Raw genomic sequence first — 21,917 nt, forward strand, 5'->3', positions numbered from 1 at the left:
TACTTATTGAAAGTAGTAATTCTTTCATAGGCCGCCCTTTCTTAGTATTTGACGTTCCTTATATTGCGGTATGAGGCTTCGCAGTAGGTTGCAAACATTCATCACCCATGACTGTCCCCAATTGAGCTCAGAAGCTCAATGTCTATCATGACCTCTCTTTTAGAATGTCCAAGAGCAAGCAAACTATTCCTCCAGGAGAGGGCGCCAACAGACTACTAAAGAGATCATCATTACTCAAAGAAAACCCCAAAAACCAATGCATGATAGGAATAAACAGGTAACTTTCTTTGGAGTGGAAGCGGAGAGATCGCACCAGATGCCAATTCTAGATGTTATCACACCTGTGGTCACTGCAGCAGCAGGTGAATCCACTTTGTCCAAAAGGGATCTATTCCATTCAATTGCAAATGATCTAGATAAGACAGAGAACTGCAGCACGGGGACATAGCCGAGTTGGTCAGGTTGAGTGGTGATGAGTTTGCTATTTGGATGAATAAAGAAAGTCAAAAGTGTGAAAGATAAAAAACAAAAGGAGGAAGTGTGAAAAGTGAATGGGCCAAATTGAGGTGCATATGAAGACGTATGCTTTCTTCCAATTCATTAAATCGGGCTAATATGAATCAGGTGAATTGAGTTCTGCTTTTGGAAACTGGGTTAAGAAGGGGTGCACCGTTCCTGGAGGTACTGCAATACCAGGTCAATGCGTGGAGTGGACAGAGCAAGCTCTTTTTCCATCTCCCTGTTCTAAAAATCCATTTAATATATGGTCCCCAGATAGGGGACGTATCAGATATTAAACTGATAAGAACAGATACTACACTTGATCTTAGCCAAAAGGCCGAGAAGCGATAACCAGAATTGGTTTGGGCCTCGAGTGGCACCCTGGCCTATGCCGGACACATCTTAGGGAGAGAGAGCGAGAGGGAGACAAACCCACGCCTACACAAGACATTTTGTCACCCAAGCCAACCCTTGAAAAGGCTGCTTTGCAGAGCCAAAACAAGAAGAATGGTGCGTTTTGCAGCCGCCGCCCACTGCAATGAATCTGAATAACTCCTCCTTTAGGGCGCAAGCAACTCCCCTCCCCCTTGCAGTCTTTCCAATTCACGATACAAAAAGACGGACAGGACAGGTTGCCTGACTTTCCGTCACTGCCACCCTTTGCCATCCTTACCCGTAGAAAGCCCTTTCATCATCCCCAAACCCTAATCTTTTCCCTTTCCTTCCCAGCCCCCAAACCCTGCCCTCTGTACCTTTCTCACCACCCGCTTCCCTTCTCCTGTCATCCCCCTACCACCCGGGAAAAAAAGAGATTGCCCCCTCCTTCCACTAGCCCACCCCTCCCACCCAAAGAACAACTTCTTCTGCGCAGCTTGTTTTCTAGGCAGCAGCGCTATTGTGATGTCATCGGGGGGGCATTGTGACAAGCCGCCAGTGTTCCGTCTCTTCATGTTGTGCACAGTTCAAACGGAAAATACATCAACAGGCAGACTACAGAAAAGCTTACTATCAAAGGTTAGAGGGGGGCTTTCTCAGAGGGCTTTTTACAGTTTTTCTATTCCCAATTAGCCGTTTAAGTGTACTTATTGAAAGTAGTAATTCTTTCATAGGCCGCCCTTTCTTAGTATTTGACGTTCCTTATATTGCGGTATGAGGCTTCGCAGTAGGTTGCAAACATTCATCACCCATGACTGTCCCCAATTGAGCTCAGAAGCTCAATGTCTATCATGACCTCTCTTTTAGAATGTCCAAGAGCAAGCAAACTATTCCTCCAGGAGAGGGCGCCAACAGACTACTAAAGAGATCATCATTACTCAAAGAAAACCCCAAAAACCAATGCATGATAGGAATAAACAGGTAACTTTCTTTGGAGTGGAAGCGGAGAGATCGCACCAGATGCCAATTCTAGATGTTATCACACCTGTGGTCACTGCAGCAGCAGGTGAATCCACTTTGTCCAAAAGGGATCTATTCCATTCAATTGCAAATGATCTAGATAAGACAGAGAACTGCAGCACGGGGACATAGCCGAGTTGGTCAGGTTGAGTGGTGATGAGTTTGCTATTTGGATGAATAAAGAAAGTCAAAAGTGTGAAAGATAAAAAACAAAAGGAGGAAGTGTGAAAAGTGAATGGGCCAAATTGAGGTGCATATGAAGACGTATGCTTTCTTCCAATTCATTAAATCGGGCTAATATGAATCAGGTGAATTGAGTTCTGCTTTTGGAAACTGGGTTAAGAAGGGGTGCACCGTTCCTGGAGGTACTGCAATACCAGGTCAATGCGTGGAGTGGACAGAGCAAGCTCTTTTTCCATCTCCCTGTTCTAAAAATCCATTTAATATATGGTCCCCAGATAGGGGACGTATCAGATATTAAACTGATAAGAACAGATACTACACTTGATCTTAGCCAAAAGGCCGAGAAGCGATAACCAGAATTGGTTTGGGCCTCGAGTGGCACCCTGGCCTATGCCGGACACATCTTAGGGAGAGAGAGCGAGAGGGAGACAAACCCACGCCTACACAAGACATTTTGTCACCCAAGCCAACCCTTGAAAAGGCTGCTTTGCAGAGCCAAAACAAGAAGAATGGTGCGTTTTGCAGCCGCCGCCCACTGCAATGAATCTGAATAACTCCTCCTTTAGGGCGCAAGCAACTCCCCTCCCCCTTGCAGTCTTTCCAATTCACGATACAAAAAGACGGACAGGACAGGTTGCCTGACTTTCCGTCACTGCCACCCTTTGCCATCCTTACCCGTAGAAAGCCCTTTCATCATCCCCAAACCCTAATCTTTTCCCTTTCCTTCCCAGCCCCCAAACCCTGCCCTCTGTACCTTTCTCACCACCCGCTTCCCTTCTCCTGTCATCCCCCTACCACCCGGGAAAAAAAGAGATTGCCCCCTCCTTCCACTAGCCCACCCTCCCACCCAAAGAACAACTTCTTCTGCGCAGCTTGTTTTCTAGGCAGCAGCGCTATTGTGATGTCATCGGGGGGCATTGTGACAAGCCGCCAGTGTTCCGTCTCTTCATGTTGTGCACAGTTCAAACGGAAAATACATCAACAGGCAGACTACAGAAAAGCTTACTATCAAAGGTTAGAGGGGGGCTTTCTCAGAGGGCTTTTTACAGTTTTTCTATTCCCAATTAGCCGTTTAAGTGTACTTATTGAAAGTAGTAATTCTTTCATAGGCCGCCCTTTCTTAGTATTTGACGTTCCTTATATTGCGGTATGAGGCTTCGCAGTAGGTTGCAAACATTCATCACCCATGACTGTCCCCAATTGAGCTCAGAAGCTCAATGTCTATCATGACCTCTCTTTTAGAATGTCCAAGAGCAAGCAAACTATTCCTCCAGGAGAGGGCGCCAACAGACTACTAAAGAGATCATCATTACTCAAAGAAAACCCCAAAAACCAATGCATGATAGGAATAAACAGGTAACTTTCTTTGGAGTGGAAGCGGAGAGATCGCACCAGATGCCAATTCTAGATGTTATCACACCTGTGGTCACTGCAGCAGCAGGTGAATCCACTTTGTCCAAAAGGGATCTATTCCATTCAATTGCAAATGATCTAGATAAGACAGAGAACTGCAGCACGGGGACATAGCCGAGTTGGTCAGGTTGAGTGGTGATGAGTTTGCTATTTGGATGAATAAAGAAAGTCAAAAGTGTGAAAGATAAAAAACAAAAGGAGGAAGTGTGAAAAGTGAATGGGCCAAATTGAGGTGCATATGAAGACGTATGCTTTCTTCCAATTCATTAAATCGGGCTAATATGAATCAGGTGAATTGAGTTCTGCTTTTGGAAACTGGGTTAAGAAGGGGTGCACCGTTCCTGGAGGTACTGCAATACCAGGTCAATGCGTGGAGTGGACAGAGCAAGCTCTTTTTCCATCTCCCTGTTCTAAAAATCCATTTAATATATGGTCCCCAGATAGGGGACGTATCAGATATTAAACTGATAAGAACAGATACTACACTTGATCTTAGCCAAAAGGCCGAGAAGCGATAACCAGAATTGGTTTGGGCCTCGAGTGGCACCCTGGCCTATGCCGGACACATCTTAGGGAGAGAGAGCGAGAGGGAGACAAACCCACGCCTACACAAGACATTTTGTCACCCAAGCCAACCCTTGAAAAGGCTGCTTTGCAGAGCCAAAACAAGAAGAATGGTGCGTTTTGCAGCCGCCGCCCACTGCAATGAATCTGAATAACTCCTCCTTTAGGGCGCAAGCAACTCCCCTCCCCCTTGCAGTCTTTCCAATTCACGATACAAAAAGACGGACAGGACAGGTTGCCTGACTTTCCGTCACTGCCACCCTTTGCCATCCTTACCCGTAGAAAGCCCTTTCATCATCCCCAAACCCTAATCTTTTCCCTTTCCTTCCCAGCCCCCAAACCCTGCCCTCTGTACCTTTCTCACCACCCGCTTCCCTTCTCCTGTCATCCCCCTACCACCCGGGAAAAAAAGAGATTGCCCCCTCCTTCCACTAGCCCACCCTCCCACCCAAAGAACAACTTCTTCTGCGCAGCTTGTTTTCTAGGCAGCAGCGCTATTGTGATGTCATCGGGGGGCATTGTGACAAGCCGCCAGTGTTCCGTCTCTTCATGTTGTGCACAGTTCAAACGGAAAATACATCAACAGGCAGACTACAGAAAAGCTTACTATCAAAGGTTAGAGGGGGGCTTTCTCAGAGGGCTTTTTACAGTTTTTCTATTCCCAATTAGCCGTTTAAGTGTACTTATTGAAAGTAGTAATTCTTTCATAGGCCGCCCTTTCTTAGTATTTGACGTTCCTTATATTGCGGTATGAGGCTTCGCAGTAGGTTGCAAACATTCATCACCCATGACTGTCCCCAATTGAGCTCAGAAGCTCAATGTCTATCATGACCTCTCTTTTAGAATGTCCAAGAGCAAGCAAACTATTCCTCCAGGAGAGGGCGCCAACAGACTACTAAAGAGATCATCATTACTCAAAGAAAACCCCAAAAACCAATGCATGATAGGAATAAACAGGTAACTTTCTTTGGAGTGGAAGCGGAGAGATCGCACCAGATGCCAATTCTAGATGTTATCACACCTGTGGTCACTGCAGCAGCAGGTGAATCCACTTTGTCCAAAAGGGATCTATTCCATTCAATTGCAAATGATCTAGATAAGACAGAGAACTGCAGCACGGGGACATAGCCGAGTTGGTCAGGTTGAGTGGTGATGAGTTTGCTATTTGGATGAATAAAGAAAGTCAAAAGTGTGAAAGATAAAAAACAAAAGGAGGAAGTGTGAAAAGTGAATGGGCCAAATTGAGGTGCATATGAAGACGTATGCTTTCTTCCAATTCATTAAATCGGGCTAATATGAATCAGGTGAATTGAGTTCTGCTTTTGGAAACTGGGTTAAGAAGGGGTGCACCGTTCCTGGAGGTACTGCAATACCAGGTCAATGCGTGGAGTGGACAGAGCAAGCTCTTTTTCCATCTCCCTGTTCTAAAAATCCATTTAATATATGGTCCCCAGATAGGGGACGTATCAGATATTAAACTGATAAGAACAGATACTACACTTGATCTTAGCCAAAAGGCCGAGAAGCGATAACCAGAATTGGTTTGGGCCTCGAGTGGCACCCTGGCCTATGCCGGACACATCTTAGGGAGAGAGAGCGAGAGGGAGACAAACCCACGCCTACACAAGACATTTTGTCACCCAAGCCAACCCTTGAAAAGGCTGCTTTGCAGAGCCAAAACAAGAAGAATGGTGCGTTTTGCAGCCGCCGCCCACTGCAATGAATCTGAATAACTCCTCCTTTAGGGCGCAAGCAACTCCCCTCCCCCTTGCAGTCTTTCCAATTCACGATACAAAAAGACGGACAGGACAGGTTGCCTGACTTTCCGTCACTGCCACCCTTTGCCATCCTTACCCGTAGAAAGCCCTTTCATCATCCCCAAACCCTAATCTTTTCCCTTTCCTTCCCAGCCCCCAAACCCTGCCCTCTGTACCTTTCTCACCACCCGCTTCCCTTCTCCTGTCATCCCCCTACCACCCGGGAAAAAAAGAGATTGCCCCCTCCTTCCACTAGCCCACCCTCCCACCCAAAGAACAACTTCTTCTGCGCAGCTTGTTTTCTAGGCAGCAGCGCTATTGTGATGTCATCGGGGGGCATTGTGACAAGCCGCCAGTGTTCCGTCTCTTCATGTTGTGCACAGTTCAAACGGAAAATACATCAACAGGCAGACTACAGAAAAGCTTACTATCAAAGGTTAGAGGGGGGCTTTCTCAGAGGGCTTTTTACAGTTTTTCTATTCCCAATTAGCCGTTTAAGTGTACTTATTGAAAGTAGTAATTCTTTCATAGGCCGCCCTTTCTTAGTATTTGACGTTCCTTATATTGCGGTATGAGGCTTCGCAGTAGGTTGCAAACATTCATCACCCATGACTGTCCCCAATTGAGCTCAGAAGCTCAATGTCTATCATGACCTCTCTTTTAGAATGTCCAAGAGCAAGCAAACTATTCCTCCAGGAGAGGGCGCCAACAGACTACTAAAGAGATCATCATTACTCAAAGAAAACCCCAAAAACCAATGCATGATAGGAATAAACAGGTAACTTTCTTTGGAGTGGAAGCGGAGAGATCGCACCAGATGCCAATTCTAGATGTTATCACACCTGTGGTCACTGCAGCAGCAGGTGAATCCACTTTGTCCAAAAGGGATCTATTCCATTCAATTGCAAATGATCTAGATAAGACAGAGAACTGCAGCACGGGGACATAGCCGAGTTGGTCAGGTTGAGTGGTGATGAGTTTGCTATTTGGATGAATAAAGAAAGTCAAAAGTGTGAAAGATAAAAAACAAAAGGAGGAAGTGTGAAAAGTGAATGGGCCAAATTGAGGTGCATATGAAGACGTATGCTTTCTTCCAATTCATTAAATCGGGCTAATATGAATCAGGTGAATTGAGTTCTGCTTTTGGAAACTGGGTTAAGAAGGGGTGCACCGTTCCTGGAGGTACTGCAATACCAGGTCAATGCGTGGAGTGGACAGAGCAAGCTCTTTTTCCATCTCCCTGTTCTAAAAATCCATTTAATATATGGTCCCCAGATAGGGGACGTATCAGATATTAAACTGATAAGAACAGATACTACACTTGATCTTAGCCAAAAGGCCGAGAAGCGATAACCAGAATTGGTTTGGGCCTCGAGTGGCACCCTGGCCTATGCCGGACACATCTTAGGGAGAGAGAGCGAGAGGGAGACAAACCCACGCCTACACAAGACATTTTGTCACCCAAGCCAACCCTTGAAAAGGCTGCTTTGCAGAGCCAAAACAAGAAGAATGGTGCGTTTTGCAGCCGCCGCCCACTGCAATGAATCTGAATAACTCCTCCTTTAGGGCGCAAGCAACTCCCCTCCCCCTTGCAGTCTTTCCAATTCACGATACAAAAAGACGGACAGGACAGGTTGCCTGACTTTCCGTCACTGCCACCCTTTGCCATCCTTACCCGTAGAAAGCCCTTTCATCATCCCCAAACCCTAATCTTTTCCCTTTCCTTCCCAGCCCCCAAACCCTGCCCTCTGTACCTTTCTCACCACCCGCTTCCCTTCTCCTGTCATCCCCCTACCACCCGGGAAAAAAAGAGATTGCCCCCTCCTTCCACTAGCCCACCCTCCCACCCAAAGAACAACTTCTTCTGCGCAGCTTGTTTTCTAGGCAGCAGCGCTATTGTGATGTCATCGGGGGGCATTGTGACAAGCCGCCAGTGTTCCGTCTCTTCATGTTGTGCACAGTTCAAACGGAAAATACATCAACAGGCAGACTACAGAAAAGCTTACTATCAAAGGTTAGAGGGGGGCTTTCTCAGAGGGCTTTTTACAGTTTTTCTATTCCCAATTAGCCGTTTAAGTGTACTTATTGAAAGTAGTAATTCTTTCATAGGCCGCCCTTTCTTAGTATTTGACGTTCCTTATATTGCGGTATGAGGCTTCGCAGTAGGTTGCAAACATTCATCACCCATGACTGTCCCCAATTGAGCTCAGAAGCTCAATGTCTATCATGACCTCTCTTTTAGAATGTCCAAGAGCAAGCAAACTATTCCTCCAGGAGAGGGCGCCAACAGACTACTAAAGAGATCATCATTACTCAAAGAAAACCCCAAAAACCAATGCATGATAGGAATAAACAGGTAACTTTCTTTGGAGTGGAAGCGGAGAGATCGCACCAGATGCCAATTCTAGATGTTATCACACCTGTGGTCACTGCAGCAGCAGGTGAATCCACTTTGTCCAAAAGGGATCTATTCCATTCAATTGCAAATGATCTAGATAAGACAGAGAACTGCAGCACGGGGACATAGCCGAGTTGGTCAGGTTGAGTGGTGATGAGTTTGCTATTTGGATGAATAAAGAAAGTCAAAAGTGTGAAAGATAAAAAACAAAAGGAGGAAGTGTGAAAAGTGAATGGGCCAAATTGAGGTGCATATGAAGACGTATGCTTTCTTCCAATTCATTAAATCGGGCTAATATGAATCAGGTGAATTGAGTTCTGCTTTTGGAAACTGGGTTAAGAAGGGGTGCACCGTTCCTGGAGGTACTGCAATACCAGGTCAATGCGTGGAGTGGACAGAGCAAGCTCTTTTTCCATCTCCCTGTTCTAAAAATCCATTTAATATATGGTCCCCAGATAGGGGACGTATCAGATATTAAACTGATAAGAACAGATACTACACTTGATCTTAGCCAAAAGGCCGAGAAGCGATAACCAGAATTGGTTTGGGCCTCGAGTGGCACCCTGGCCTATGCCGGACACATCTTAGGGAGAGAGAGCGAGAGGGAGACAAACCCACGCCTACACAAGACATTTTGTCACCCAAGCCAACCCTTGAAAAGGCTGCTTTGCAGAGCCAAAACAAGAAGAATGGTGCGTTTTGCAGCCGCCGCCCACTGCAATGAATCTGAATAACTCCTCCTTTAGGGCGCAAGCAACTCCCCTCCCCCTTGCAGTCTTTCCAATTCACGATACAAAAAGACGGACAGGACAGGTTGCCTGACTTTCCGTCACTGCCACCCTTTGCCATCCTTACCCGTAGAAAGCCCTTTCATCATCCCCAAACCCTAATCTTTTCCCTTTCCTTCCCAGCCCCCAAACCCTGCCCTCTGTACCTTTCTCACCACCCGCTTCCCTTCTCCTGTCATCCCCCTACCACCCGGGAAAAAAAGAGATTGCCCCCTCCTTCCACTAGCCCACCCTCCCACCCAAAGAACAACTTCTTCTGCGCAGCTTGTTTTCTAGGCAGCAGCGCTATTGTGATGTCATCGGGGGGCATTGTGACAAGCCGCCAGTGTTCCGTCTCTTCATGTTGTGCACAGTTCAAACGGAAAATACATCAACAGGCAGACTACAGAAAAGCTTACTATCAAAGGTTAGAGGGGGGCTTTCTCAGAGGGCTTTTTACAGTTTTTCTATTCCCAATTAGCCGTTTAAGTGTACTTATTGAAAGTAGTAATTCTTTCATAGGCCGCCCTTTCTTAGTATTTGACGTTCCTTATATTGCGGTATGAGGCTTCGCAGTAGGTTGCAAACATTCATCACCCATGACTGTCCCCAATTGAGCTCAGAAGCTCAATGTCTATCATGACCTCTCTTTTAGAATGTCCAAGAGCAAGCAAACTATTCCTCCAGGAGAGGGCGCCAACAGACTACTAAAGAGATCATCATTACTCAAAGAAAACCCCAAAAACCAATGCATGATAGGAATAAACAGGTAACTTTCTTTGGAGTGGAAGCGGAGAGATCGCACCAGATGCCAATTCTAGATGTTATCACACCTGTGGTCACTGCAGCAGCAGGTGAATCCACTTTGTCCAAAAGGGATCTATTCCATTCAATTGCAAATGATCTAGATAAGACAGAGAACTGCAGCACGGGGACATAGCCGAGTTGGTCAGGTTGAGTGGTGATGAGTTTGCTATTTGGATGAATAAAGAAAGTCAAAAGTGTGAAAGATAAAAAACAAAAGGAGGAAGTGTGAAAAGTGAATGGGCCAAATTGAGGTGCATATGAAGACGTATGCTTTCTTCCAATTCATTAAATCGGGCTAATATGAATCAGGTGAATTGAGTTCTGCTTTTGGAAACTGGGTTAAGAAGGGGTGCACCGTTCCTGGAGGTACTGCAATACCAGGTCAATGCGTGGAGTGGACAGAGCAAGCTCTTTTTCCATCTCCCTGTTCTAAAAATCCATTTAATATATGGTCCCCAGATAGGGGACGTATCAGATATTAAACTGATAAGAACAGATACTACACTTGATCTTAGCCAAAAGGCCGAGAAGCGATAACCAGAATTGGTTTGGGCCTCGAGTGGCACCCTGGCCTATGCCGGACACATCTTAGGGAGAGAGAGCGAGAGGGAGACAAACCCACGCCTACACAAGACATTTTGTCACCCAAGCCAACCCTTGAAAAGGCTGCTTTGCAGAGCCAAAACAAGAAGAATGGTGCGTTTTGCAGCCGCCGCCCACTGCAATGAATCTGAATAACTCCTCCTTTAGGGCGCAAGCAACTCCCCTCCCCCTTGCAGTCTTTCCAATTCACGATACAAAAAGACGGACAGGACAGGTTGCCTGACTTTCCGTCACTGCCACCCTTTGCCATCCTTACCCGTAGAAAGCCCTTTCATCATCCCCAAACCCTAATCTTTTCCCTTTCCTTCCCAGCCCCCAAACCCTGCCCTCTGTACCTTTCTCACCACCCGCTTCCCTTCTCCTGTCATCCCCCTACCACCCGGGAAAAAAAGAGATTGCCCCCTCCTTCCACTAGCCCACCCTCCCACCCAAAGAACAACTTCTTCTGCGCAGCTTGTTTTCTAGGCAGCAGCGCTATTGTGATGTCATCGGGGGGCATTGTGACAAGCCGCCAGTGTTCCGTCTCTTCATGTTGTGCACAGTTCAAACGGAAAATACATCAACAGGCAGACTACAGAAAAGCTTACTATCAAAGGTTAGAGGGGGGCTTTCTCAGAGGGCTTTTTACAGTTTTTCTATTCCCAATTAGCCGTTTAAGTGTACTTATTGAAAGTAGTAATTCTTTCATAGGCCGCCCTTTCTTAGTATTTGACGTTCCTTATATTGCGGTATGAGGCTTCGCAGTAGGTTGCAAACATTCATCACCCATGACTGTCCCCAATTGAGCTCAGAAGCTCAATGTCTATCATGACCTCTCTTTTAGAATGTCCAAGAGCAAGCAAACTATTCCTCCAGGAGAGGGCGCCAACAGACTACTAAAGAGATCATCATTACTCAAAGAAAACCCCAAAAACCAATGCATGATAGGAATAAACAGGTAACTTTCTTTGGAGTGGAAGCGGAGAGATCGCACCAGATGCCAATTCTAGATGTTATCACACCTGTGGTCACTGCAGCAGCAGGTGAATCCACTTTGTCCAAAAGGGATCTATTCCATTCAATTGCAAATGATCTAGATAAGACAGAGAACTGCAGCACGGGGACATAGCCGAGTTGGTCAGGTTGAGTGGTGATGAGTTTGCTATTTGGATGAATAAAGAAAGTCAAAAGTGTGAAAGATAAAAAACAAAAGGAGGAAGTGTGAAAAGTGAATGGGCCAAATTGAGGTGCATATGAAGACGTATGCTTTCTTCCAATTCATTAAATCGGGCTAATATGAATCAGGTGAATTGAGTTCTGCTTTTGGAAACTGGGTTAAGAAGGGGTGCACCGTTCCTGGAGGTACTGCAATACCAGGTCAATGCGTGGAGTGGACAGAGCAAGCTCTTTTTCCATCTCCCTGTTCTAAAAATCCATTTAATATATGGTCCCCAGATAGGGGACGTATCAGATATTAAACTGATAAGAACAGATACTACACTTGATCTTAGCCAAAAGGCCGAGAAGCGATAACCAGAATTGGTTTGGGCCTCGAGTGGCACCCTGGCCTATGCCGGACACATCTTAGGGAGAGAGAGCGAGAGGGAGACAAACCCACGCCTACACAAGACATTTTGTCACCCAAGCCAACCCTTGAAAAGGCTGCTTTGCAGAGCCAAAACAAGAAGAATGGTGCGTTTTGCAGCCGCCGCCCACTGCAATGAATCTGAATAACTCCTCCTTTAGGGCGCAAGCAACTCCCCTCCCCCTTGCAGTCTTTCCAATTCACGATACAAAAAGACGGACAGGACAGGTTGCCTGACTTTCCGTCACTGCCACCCTTTGCCATCCTTACCCGTAGAAAGCCCTTTCATCATCCCCAAACCCTAATCTTTTCCCTTTCCTTCCCAGCCCCCAAACCCTGCCCTCTGTACCTTTCTCACCACCCGCTTCCCTTCTCCTGTCATCCCCCTACCACCCGGGAAAAAAAGAGATTGCCCCCTCCTTCCACTAGCCCACCCTCCCACCCAAAGAACAACTTCTTCTGCGCAGCTTGTTTTCTAGGCAGCAGCGCTATTGTGATGTCATCGGGGGGCATTGTGACAAGCCGCCAGTGTTCCGTCTCTTCATGTTGTGCACAGTTCAAACGGAAAATACATCAACAGGCAGACTACAGAAAAGCTTACTATCAAAGGTTAGAGGGGGGCTTTCTCAGAGGGCTTTTTACAGTTTTTCTATTCCCAATTAGCCGTTTAAGTGTACTTATTGAAAGTAGTAATTCTTTCATAGGCCGCCCTTTCTTAGTATTTGACGTTCCTTATATTGCGGTATGAGGCTTCGCAGTAGGTTGCAAACATTCATCACCCATGACTGTCCCCAATTGAGCTCAGAAGCTCAATGTCTATCATGACCTCTCTTTTAGAATGTCCAAGAGCAAGCAAACTATTCCTCCAGGAGAGGGCGCCAACAGACTACTAAAGAGATCATCATTACTCAAAGAAAACCCCAAAAACCAATGCATGATAGGAATAAACAGGTAACTTTCTTTGGAGTGGAAGCGGAGAGATCGCACCAGATGCCAATTCTAGATGTTATCACACCTGTGGTCACTGCAGCAGCAGGTGAATCCACTTTGTCCAAAAGGGATCTATTCCATTCAATTGCAAATGATCTAGATAAGACAGAGAACTGCAGCACGGGGACATAGCCGAGTTGGTCAGGTTGAGTGGTGATGAGTTTGCTATTTGGATGAATAAAGAAAGTCAAAAGTGTGAAAGATAAAAAACAAAAGGAGGAAGTGTGAAAAGTGAATGGGCCAAATTGAGGTGCATATGAAGACGTATGCTTTCTTCCAATTCATTAAATCGGGCTAATATGAATCAGGTGAATTGAGTTCTGCTTTTGGAAACTGGGTTAAGAAGGGGTGCACCGTTCCTGGAGGTACTGCAATACCAGGTCAATGCGTGGAGTGGACAGAGCAAGCTCTTTTTCCATCTCCCTGTTCTAAAAATCCATTTAATATATGGTCCCCAGATAGGGGACGTATCAGATATTAAACTGATAAGAACAGATACTACACTTGATCTTAGCCAAAAGGCCGAGAAGCGATAACCAGAATTGGTTTGGGCCTCGAGTGGCACCCTGGCCTATGCCGGACACATCTTAGGGAGAGAGAGCGAGAGGGAGACAAACCCACGCCTACACAAGACATTTTGTCACCCAAGCCAACCCTTGAAAAGGCTGCTTTGCAGAGCCAAAACAAGAAGAATGGTGCGTTTTGCAGCCGCCGCCCACTGCAATGAATCTGAATAACTCCTCCTTTAGGGCGCAAGCAACTCCCCTCCCCCTTGCAGTCTTTCCAATTCACGATACAAAAAGACGGACAGGACAGGTTGCCTGACTTTCCGTCACTGCCACCCTTTGCCATCCTTACCCGTAGAAAGCCCTTTCATCATCCCCAAACCCTAATCTTTTCCCTTTCCTTCCCAGCCCCCAAACCCTGCCCTCTGTACCTTTCTCACCACCCGCTTCCCTTCTCCTGTCATCCCCCTACCACCCGGGAAAAAAAGAGATTGCCCCCTCCTTCCACTAGCCCACCCTCCCACCCAAAGAACAACTTCTTCTGCGCAGCTTGTTTTCTAGGCAGCAGCGCTATTGTGATGTCATCGGGGGGCATTGTGACAAGCCGCCAGTGTTCCGTCTCTTCATGTTGTGCACAGTTCAAACGGAAAATACATCAACAGGCAGACTACAGAAAAGCTTACTATCAAAGGTTAGAGGGGGGCTTTCTCAGAGGGCTTTTTACAGTTTTTCTATTCCCAATTAGCCGTTTAAGTGTACTTATTGAAAGTAGTAATTCTTTCATAGGCCGCCCTTTCTTAGTATTTGACGTTCCTTATATTGCGGTATGAGGCTTCGCAGTAGGTTGCAAACATTCATCACCCATGACTGTCCCCAATTGAGCTCAGAAGCTCAATGTCTATCATGACCTCTCTTTTAGAATGTCCAAGAGCAAGCAAACTATTCCTCCAGGAGAGGGCGCCAACAGACTACTAAAGAGATCATCATTACTCAAAGAAAACCCCAAAAACCAATGCATGATAGGAATAAACAGGTAACTTTCTTTGGAGTGGAAGCGGAGAGATCGCACCAGATGCCAATTCTAGATGTTATCACACCTGTGGTCACTGCAGCAGCAGGTGAATCCACTTTGTCCAAAAGGGATCTATTCCATTCAATTGCAAATGATCTAGATAAGACAGAGAACTGCAGCACGGGGACATAGCCGAGTTGGTCAGGTTGAGTGGTGATGAGTTTGCTATTTGGATGAATAAAGAAAGTCAAAAGTGTGAAAGATAAAAAACAAAAGGAGGAAGTGTGAAAAGTGAATGGGCCAAATTGAGGTGCATATGAAGACGTATGCTTTCTTCCAATTCATTAAATCGGGCTAATATGAATCAGGTGAATTGAGTTCTGCTTTTGGAAACTGGGTTAAGAAGGGGTGCACCGTTCCTGGAGGTACTGCAATACCAGGTCAATGCGTGGAGTGGACAGAGCAAGCTCTTTTTCCATCTCCCTGTTCTAAAAATCCATTTAATATATGGTCCCCAGATAGGGGACGTATCAGATATTAAACTGATAAGAACAGATACTACACTTGATCTTAGCCAAAAGGCCGAGAAGCGATAACCAGAATTGGTTTGGGCCTCGAGTGGCACCCTGGCCTATGCCGGACACATCTTAGGGAGAGAGAGCGAGAGGGAGACAAACCCACGCCTACACAAGACATTTTGTCACCCAAGCCAACCCTTGAAAAGGCTGCTTTGCAGAGCCAAAACAAGAAGAATGGTGCGTTTTGCAGCCGCCGCCCACTGCAATGAATCTGAATAACTCCTCCTTTAGGGCGCAAGCAACTCCCCTCCCCCTTGCAGTCTTTCCAATTCACGATACAAAAAGACGGACAGGACAGGTTGCCTGACTTTCCGTCACTGCCACCCTTTGCCATCCTTACCCGTAGAAAGCCCTTTCATCATCCCCAAACCCTAATCTTTTCCCTTTCCTTCCCAGCCCCCAAACCCTGCCCTCTGTACCTTTCTCACCACCCGCTTCCCTTCTCCTGTCATCCCCCTACCACCCGGGAAAAAAAGAGATTGCCCCCTCCTTCCACTAGCCCACCCTCCCACCCAAAGAACAACTTCTTCTGCGCAGCTTGTTTTCTAGGCAGCAGCGCTATTGTGATGTCATCGGGGGGCATTGTGACAAGCCGCCAGTGTTCCGTCTCTTCATGTTGTGCACAGTTCAAACGGAAAATACATCAACAGGCAGACTACAGAAAAGCTTACTATCAAAGGTTAGAGGGGGGCTTTCTCAGAGGGCTTTTTACAGTTTTTCTATTCCCAATTAGCCGTTTAAGTGTACTTATTGAAAGTAGTAATTCTTTCATAGGCCGCCCTTTCTTAGTATTTGACGTTCCTTATATTGCGGTATGAGGCTTCGCAGTAGGTTGCAAACATTCATCACCCATGACTGTCCCCAATTGAGCTCAGAAGCTCAATGTCTATCATGACCTCTCTTTTAGAATGTCCAAGAGCAAGCAAACTATTCCTCCAGGAGAGGGCGCCAACAGACTACTAAAGAGATCATCATTACTCAAAGAAAACCCCAAAAACCAATGCATGATAGGAATAAACAGGTAACTTTCTTTGGAGTGGAAGCGGAGAGATCGCACCAGATGCCAATTCTAGATGTTATCACACCTGTGGTCACTGCAGCAGCAGGTGAATCCACTTTGTCCAAAAGGGATCTATTCCATTCAATTGCAAATGATCTAGATAAGACAGAGAACTGCAGCACGGGGACATAGCCGAGTTGGTCAGGTTGAGTGGTGATGAGTTTGCTATTTGGATGAATAAAGAAAGTCAAAAGTGTGAAAGATAAAAAACAAAAGGAGGAAGTGTGAAAAGTGAATGGGCCAAATTGAGGTGCATATGAAGACGTATGCTTTCTTCCAATTCATTAAATCGGGCTAATATGAATCAGGTGAATTGAGTTCTGCTTTTGGAAACTGGGTTAAGAAGGGGTGCACCGTTCCTGGAGGTACTGCAATACCAGGTCAATGCGTGGAGTGGACAGAGCAAGCTCTTTTTCCATCTCCCTGTTCTAAAAATCCATTTAATATATGGTCCCCAGATAGGGGACGTATCAGATATTAAACTGATAAGAACAGATACTACACTTGATCTTAGCCAAAAGGCCGAGAAGCGATAACCAGAATTGGTTTGGGCCTCGAGTGGCACCCTGGCCTATGCCGGACACATCTTAGGGAGAGAGAGCGAGAGGGAGACAAACCCACGCCTACACAAGACATTTTGTCACCCAAGCCAACCCTTGAAAAGGCTGCTTTGCAGAGCCAAAACAAGAAGAATGGTGCGTTTTGCAGCCGCCGCCCACTGCAATGAATCTGAATAACTCCTCCTTTAGGGCGCAAGCAACTCCCCTCCCCCTTGCAGTCTTTCCAATTCACGATACAAAAAGACGGACAGGACAGGTTGCCTGACTTTCCGTCACTGCCACCCTTTGCCATCCTTACCCGTAGAAAGCCCTTTCATCATGCCCAAACCCTAATCTTTTCCCTTTCCTTCCCAGCCCCCAAACCCTGCTCTCTGTACCTTACTTACCACCCGCTTCCCTTCTCCTGTCATCCCCCTACCACCCGGGAAAAAAAGAGATTGCCCCCTCCTTCCACTAGCCCACCCTCCCACCCAAAGAACAACTTCTTCTGCACAGCTAGTTTTCTAGGCAGCGGCGCTATTGTGATGTCATCGGGGGGCATTGTGACAAGCCGCCAGTGTTCCGTCTCTTCATGTTGTGCACAGTTCAAACGGAAAATACATCAACAGGCAGACTACAGAAAAGCTTACTATCAAAGGTTAGAGGGGGGCTTTCTCAGAGGGCTTTTTACAGTTTTTCTATTCCCAATTAGCCGTTTAAGTGTACTTATTGAAAGTAGTAATTCTTTCATAGGCCGCCCTTTCTTAGTATTTGACGTTCCTTATATTGCGGTATGAGGCTTCGCAGTAGGTTGCAAACATTCATCACCCATGACTGTCCCCAATTGAGCTCAGAAGCTCAATGTCTATCATGACCTCTCTTTTAGAATGTCCAAGAGCAAGCAAACTATTCCTCCAGGAGAGGGCGCCAACAGACTACTAAAGAGATCATCATTACTCAAAGAAAACCCCAAAAACCAATGCATGATAGGAATAAACAGGTAACTTTCTTTGGAGTGGAAGCGGAGAGATCGCACCAGATGCCAATTCTAGATGTTATCACACCTGTGGTCACTGCAGCAGCAGGTGAATCCACTTTGTCCAAAAGGGATCTATTCCATTCAATTGCAAATGATCTAGATAAGACAGAGAACTGCAGCACGGGGACATAGCCGAGTTGGTCAGGTTGAGTGGTGATGAGTTTGCTATTTGGATGAATAAAGAAAGTCAAAAGTGTGAAAGATAAAAAACAAAAGGAGGAAGTGTGAAAAGTGAATGGGCCAAATTGAGGTGCATATGAAGACGTATGCTTTCTTCCAATTCATTAAATCGGGCTAATATGAATCAGGTGAATTGAGTTCTGCTTTTGGAAACTGGGTTAAGAAGGGGTGCACCGTTCCTGGAGGTACTGCAATACCAGGTCAATGCGTGGAGTGGACAGAGCAAGCTCTTTTTCCATCTCCCTGTTCTAAAAATCCATTTAATATATGGTCCCCAGATAGGGGACGTATCAGATATTAAACTGATAAGAACAGATACTACACTTGATCTTAGCCAAAAGGCCGAGAAGCGATAACCAGAATTGGTTTGGGCCTCGAGTGGCACCCTGGCCTATGCCGGACACATCTTAGGGAGAGAGAGCGAGAGGGAGACAAACCCACGCCTACACAAGACATTTTGTCACCCAAGCCAACCCTTGAAAAGGCTGCTTTGCAGAGCCAAAACAAGAAGAATGGTGCGTTTTGCAGCCGCCGCCCACTGCAATGAATCTGAATAACTCCTCCTTTAGGGCGCAAGCAACTCCCCTCCCCCTTGCAGTCTTTCCAATTCACGATACAAAAAGACGGACAGGACAGGTTGCCTGACTTTCCGTCACTGCCACCCTTTGCCATCCTTACCCGTAGAAAGCCCTTTCATCATCCCCAAACCCTAATCTTTTCCCTTTCCTTCCCAGCCCCCAAACCCTGCCCTCTGTACCTTTCTCACCACCCGCTTCCCTTCTCCTGTCATCCCCCTACCACCCGGGAAAAAAAGAGATTGCCCCCTCCTTCCACTAGCCCACCCTCCCACCCAAAGAACAACTTCTTCTGCGCAGCTTGTTTTCTAGGCAGCAGCGCTATTGTGATGTCATCGGGGGGCATTGTGACAAGCCGCCAGTGTTCCGTCTCTTCATGTTGTGCACAGTTCAAACGGAAAATACATCAACAGGCAGACTACAGAAAAGCTTACTATCAAAGGTTAGAGGGGGGCTTTCTCAGAGGGCTTTTTACAGTTTTTCTATTCCCAATTAGCCGTTTAAGTGTACTTATTGAAAGTAGTAATTCTTTCATAGGCCGCCCTTTCTTAGTATTTGACGTTCCTTATATTGCGGTATGAGGCTTCGCAGTAGGTTGCAAACATTCATCACCCATGACTGTCCCCAATTGAGCTCAGAAGCTCAATGTCTATCATGACCTCTCTTTTAGAATGTCCAAGAGCAAGCAAACTATTCCTCCAGGAGAGGGCGCCAACAGACTACTAAAGAGATCATCATTACTCAAAGAAAACCCCAAAAACCAATGCATGATAGGAATAAACAGGTAACTTTCTTTGGAGTGGAAGCGGAGAGATCGCACCAGATGCCAATTCTAGATGTTATCACACCTGTGGTCACTGCAGCAGCAGGTGAATCCACTTTGTCCAAAAGGGATCTATTCCATTCAATTGCAAATGATCTAGATAAGACAGAGAACTGCAGCACGGGGACATAGCCGAGTTGGTCAGGTTGAGTGGTGATGAGTTTGCTATTTGGATGAATAAAGAAAGTCAAAAGTGTGAAAGATAAAAAACAAAAGGAGGAAGTGTGAAAAGTGAATGGGCCAAATTGAGGTGCATATGAAGACGTATGCTTTCTTCCAATTCATTAAATCGGGCTAATATGAATCAGGTGAATTGAGTTCTGCTTTTGGAAACTGGGTTAAGAAGGGGTGCACCGTTCCTGGAGGTACTGCAATACCAGGTCAATGCGTGGAGTGGACAGAGCAAGCTCTTTTTCCATCTCCCTGTTCTAAAAATCCATTTAATATATGGTCCCCAGATAGGGGACGTATCAGATATTAAACTGATAAGAACAGATACTACACTTGATCTTAGCCAAAAGGCCGAGAAGCGATAACCAGAATTGGTTTGGGCCTCGAGTGGCACCCTGGCCTATGCCGGACACATCTTAGGGAGAGAGAGCGAGAGGGAGACAAACCCACGCCTACACAAGACATTTTGTCACCCAAGCCAACCCTTGAAAAGGCTGCTTTGCAGAGCCAAAACAAGAAGAATGGTGCGTTTTGCAGCCGCCGCCCACTGCAATGAATCTGAATAACTCCTCCTTTAGGGCGCAAGCAACTCCCCTCCCCCTTGCAGTCTTTCCAATTCACGATACAAAAAGACGGACAGGACAGGTTGCCTGACTTTCCGTCACTGCCACCCTTTGCCATCCTTACCCGTAGAAAGCCCTTTCATCATCCCCAAACCCTAATCTTTTCCCTTTCCTTCCCAGCCCCCAAACCCTGCCCTCTGTACCTTTCTCACCACCCGCTTCCCTTCTCCTGTCATCCCCCTACCACCCGGGAAAAAAAGAGATTGCCCCCTCCTTCCACTAGCCCACCCTCCCACCCAAAGAACAACTTCTTCTGCGCAGCTTGTTTTCTAGGCAGCAGCGCTATTGTGATGTCATCGGGGGGCATTGTGACAAGCCGCCAGTGTTCCGTCTCTTCATGTTGTGCACAGTTCAAACGGAAAATACATCAACAGGCAGACTACAGAAAAGCTTACTATCAAAGGTTAGAGGGGGGCTTTCTCAGAGGGCTTTTTACAGTTTTTCTATTCCCAATTAGCCGTTTAAGTGTACTTATTGAAAGTAGTAATTCTTTCATAGGCCGCCCTTTCTTAGTATTTGACGTTCCTTATATTGCGGTATGAGGCTTCGCAGTAGGTTGCAAACATTCATCACCCATGACTGTCCCCAATTGAGCTCAGAAGCTCAATGTCTATCATGACCTCTCTTTTAGAATGTCCAAGAGCAAGCAAACTATTCCTCCAGGAGAGGGCGCCAACAGACTACTAAAGAGATCATCATTACTCAAAGAAAACCCCAAAAACCAATGCATGATAGGAATAAACAGGTAACTTTCTTTGGAGTGGAAGCGGAGAGATCGCACCAGATGCCAATTCTAGATGTTATCACACCTGTGGTCACTGCAGCAGCAGGTGAATCCACTTTGTCCAAAAGGGATCTATTCCATTCAATTGCAAATGATCTAGATAAGACAGAGAACTGCAGCACGGGGACATAGCCGAGTTGGTCAGGTTGAGTGGTGATGAGTTTGCTATTTGGATGAATAAAGAAAGTCAAAAGTGTGAAAGATAAAAAACAAAAGGAGGAAGTGTGAAAAGTGAATGGGCCAAATTGAGGTGCATATGAAGACGTATGCTTTCTTCCAATTCATTAAATCGGGCTAATATGAATCAGGTGAATTGAGTTCTGCTTTTGGAAACTGGGTTAAGAAGGGGTGCACCGTTCCTGGAGGTACTGCAATACCAGGTCAATGCGTGGAGTGGACAGAGCAAGCTCTTTTTCCATCTCCCTGTTCTAAAAATCCATTTAATATATGGTCCCCAGATAGGGGACGTATCAGATATTAAACTGATAAGAACAGATACTACACTTGATCTTAGCCAAAAGGCCGAGAAGCGATAACCAGAATTGGTTTGGGCCTCGAGTGGCACCCTGGCCTATGCCGGACACATCTTAGGGAGAGAGAGCGAGAGGGAGACAAACCCACGCCTACACAAGACATTTTGTCACCCAAGCCAACCCTTGAAAAGGCTGCTTTGCAGAGCCAAAACAAGAAGAATGGTGCGTTTTGCAGCCGCCGCCCACTGCAATGAATCTGAATAACTCCTCCTTTAGGGCGCAAGCAACTCCCCTCCCCCTTGCAGTCTTTCCAATTCACGATACAAAAAGACGGACAGGACAGGTTGCCTGACTTTCCGTCACTGCCACCCTTTGCCATCCTTACCCGTAGAAAGCCCTTTCATCATCCCCAAACCCTAATCTTTTCCCTTTCCTTCCCAGCCCCCAAACCCTGCCCTCTGTACCTTTCTCACCACCCGCTTCCCTTCTCCTGTCATCCCCCTACCACCCGGGAAAAAAAGAGATTGCCCCCTCCTTCCACTAGCCCACCCTCCCACCCAAAGAACAACTTCTTCTGCGCAGCTTGTTTTCTAGGCAGCAGCGCTATTGTGA

General features: G+C 46.3%; 14 non-coding genes across 14 annotated transcripts; all 14 read right to left on the reverse strand.

The window, feature by feature from the left end:
* Window positions 1–659: 659 nt before the first annotated feature.
* Window positions 660–850, reverse strand: LOC142275993 (U2 spliceosomal RNA). The gene has a single exon (XR_012739538.1). It is a non-coding gene; the product is annotated as a U2 spliceosomal RNA (small nuclear RNA).
* A 1,389-nt stretch (window positions 851–2,239) lies between these two features.
* On the reverse strand, window positions 2,240–2,430 carry LOC142276005 (U2 spliceosomal RNA). Its single transcript, XR_012739550.1, has one exon. It is a non-coding gene; the product is annotated as a U2 spliceosomal RNA (small nuclear RNA).
* Window positions 2,431–3,817: 1,387 nt separating this feature from the next.
* Window positions 3,818–4,008, reverse strand: LOC142276017 (U2 spliceosomal RNA). Its single transcript, XR_012739561.1, has one exon. It is a non-coding gene; the product is annotated as a U2 spliceosomal RNA (small nuclear RNA).
* Window positions 4,009–5,395: 1,387 nt separating this feature from the next.
* Window positions 5,396–5,586, reverse strand: LOC142276028 (U2 spliceosomal RNA). The gene has a single exon (XR_012739569.1). It is a non-coding gene; the product is annotated as a U2 spliceosomal RNA (small nuclear RNA).
* Window positions 5,587–6,973: 1,387 nt separating this feature from the next.
* LOC142276029 (U2 spliceosomal RNA) lies at window positions 6,974–7,164 on the reverse strand. Its single transcript, XR_012739570.1, has one exon. It is a non-coding gene; the product is annotated as a U2 spliceosomal RNA (small nuclear RNA).
* Window positions 7,165–8,551: 1,387 nt separating this feature from the next.
* On the reverse strand, window positions 8,552–8,742 carry LOC142275994 (U2 spliceosomal RNA). The gene has a single exon (XR_012739539.1). It is a non-coding gene; the product is annotated as a U2 spliceosomal RNA (small nuclear RNA).
* Window positions 8,743–10,129: 1,387 nt separating this feature from the next.
* Window positions 10,130–10,320, reverse strand: LOC142275995 (U2 spliceosomal RNA). Its single transcript, XR_012739540.1, has one exon. It is a non-coding gene; the product is annotated as a U2 spliceosomal RNA (small nuclear RNA).
* Window positions 10,321–11,707: 1,387 nt separating this feature from the next.
* LOC142275996 (U2 spliceosomal RNA) lies at window positions 11,708–11,898 on the reverse strand. Its single transcript, XR_012739542.1, has one exon. It is a non-coding gene; the product is annotated as a U2 spliceosomal RNA (small nuclear RNA).
* Window positions 11,899–13,285: 1,387 nt separating this feature from the next.
* LOC142275997 (U2 spliceosomal RNA) lies at window positions 13,286–13,476 on the reverse strand. The gene has a single exon (XR_012739543.1). It is a non-coding gene; the product is annotated as a U2 spliceosomal RNA (small nuclear RNA).
* A 1,387-nt stretch (window positions 13,477–14,863) lies between these two features.
* Window positions 14,864–15,054, reverse strand: LOC142275998 (U2 spliceosomal RNA). Its single transcript, XR_012739544.1, has one exon. It is a non-coding gene; the product is annotated as a U2 spliceosomal RNA (small nuclear RNA).
* A 1,387-nt stretch (window positions 15,055–16,441) lies between these two features.
* LOC142275999 (U2 spliceosomal RNA) lies at window positions 16,442–16,632 on the reverse strand. The gene has a single exon (XR_012739545.1). It is a non-coding gene; the product is annotated as a U2 spliceosomal RNA (small nuclear RNA).
* Window positions 16,633–18,019: 1,387 nt separating this feature from the next.
* Window positions 18,020–18,210, reverse strand: LOC142276000 (U2 spliceosomal RNA). The gene has a single exon (XR_012739546.1). It is a non-coding gene; the product is annotated as a U2 spliceosomal RNA (small nuclear RNA).
* Window positions 18,211–19,597: 1,387 nt separating this feature from the next.
* On the reverse strand, window positions 19,598–19,788 carry LOC142276001 (U2 spliceosomal RNA). Its single transcript, XR_012739547.1, has one exon. It is a non-coding gene; the product is annotated as a U2 spliceosomal RNA (small nuclear RNA).
* Window positions 19,789–21,175: 1,387 nt separating this feature from the next.
* On the reverse strand, window positions 21,176–21,366 carry LOC142276003 (U2 spliceosomal RNA). Its single transcript, XR_012739548.1, has one exon. It is a non-coding gene; the product is annotated as a U2 spliceosomal RNA (small nuclear RNA).
* Window positions 21,367–21,917: the final 551 nt, after the last annotated feature.

The sequence above is a fragment of the Anomaloglossus baeobatrachus genome, unplaced genomic scaffold, assembly GCF_048569485.1.
Source record: "Anomaloglossus baeobatrachus isolate aAnoBae1 unplaced genomic scaffold, aAnoBae1.hap1 Scaffold_3913, whole genome shotgun sequence".
NCBI lineage: Eukaryota > Metazoa > Chordata > Amphibia > Anura > Aromobatidae > Anomaloglossus > Anomaloglossus baeobatrachus.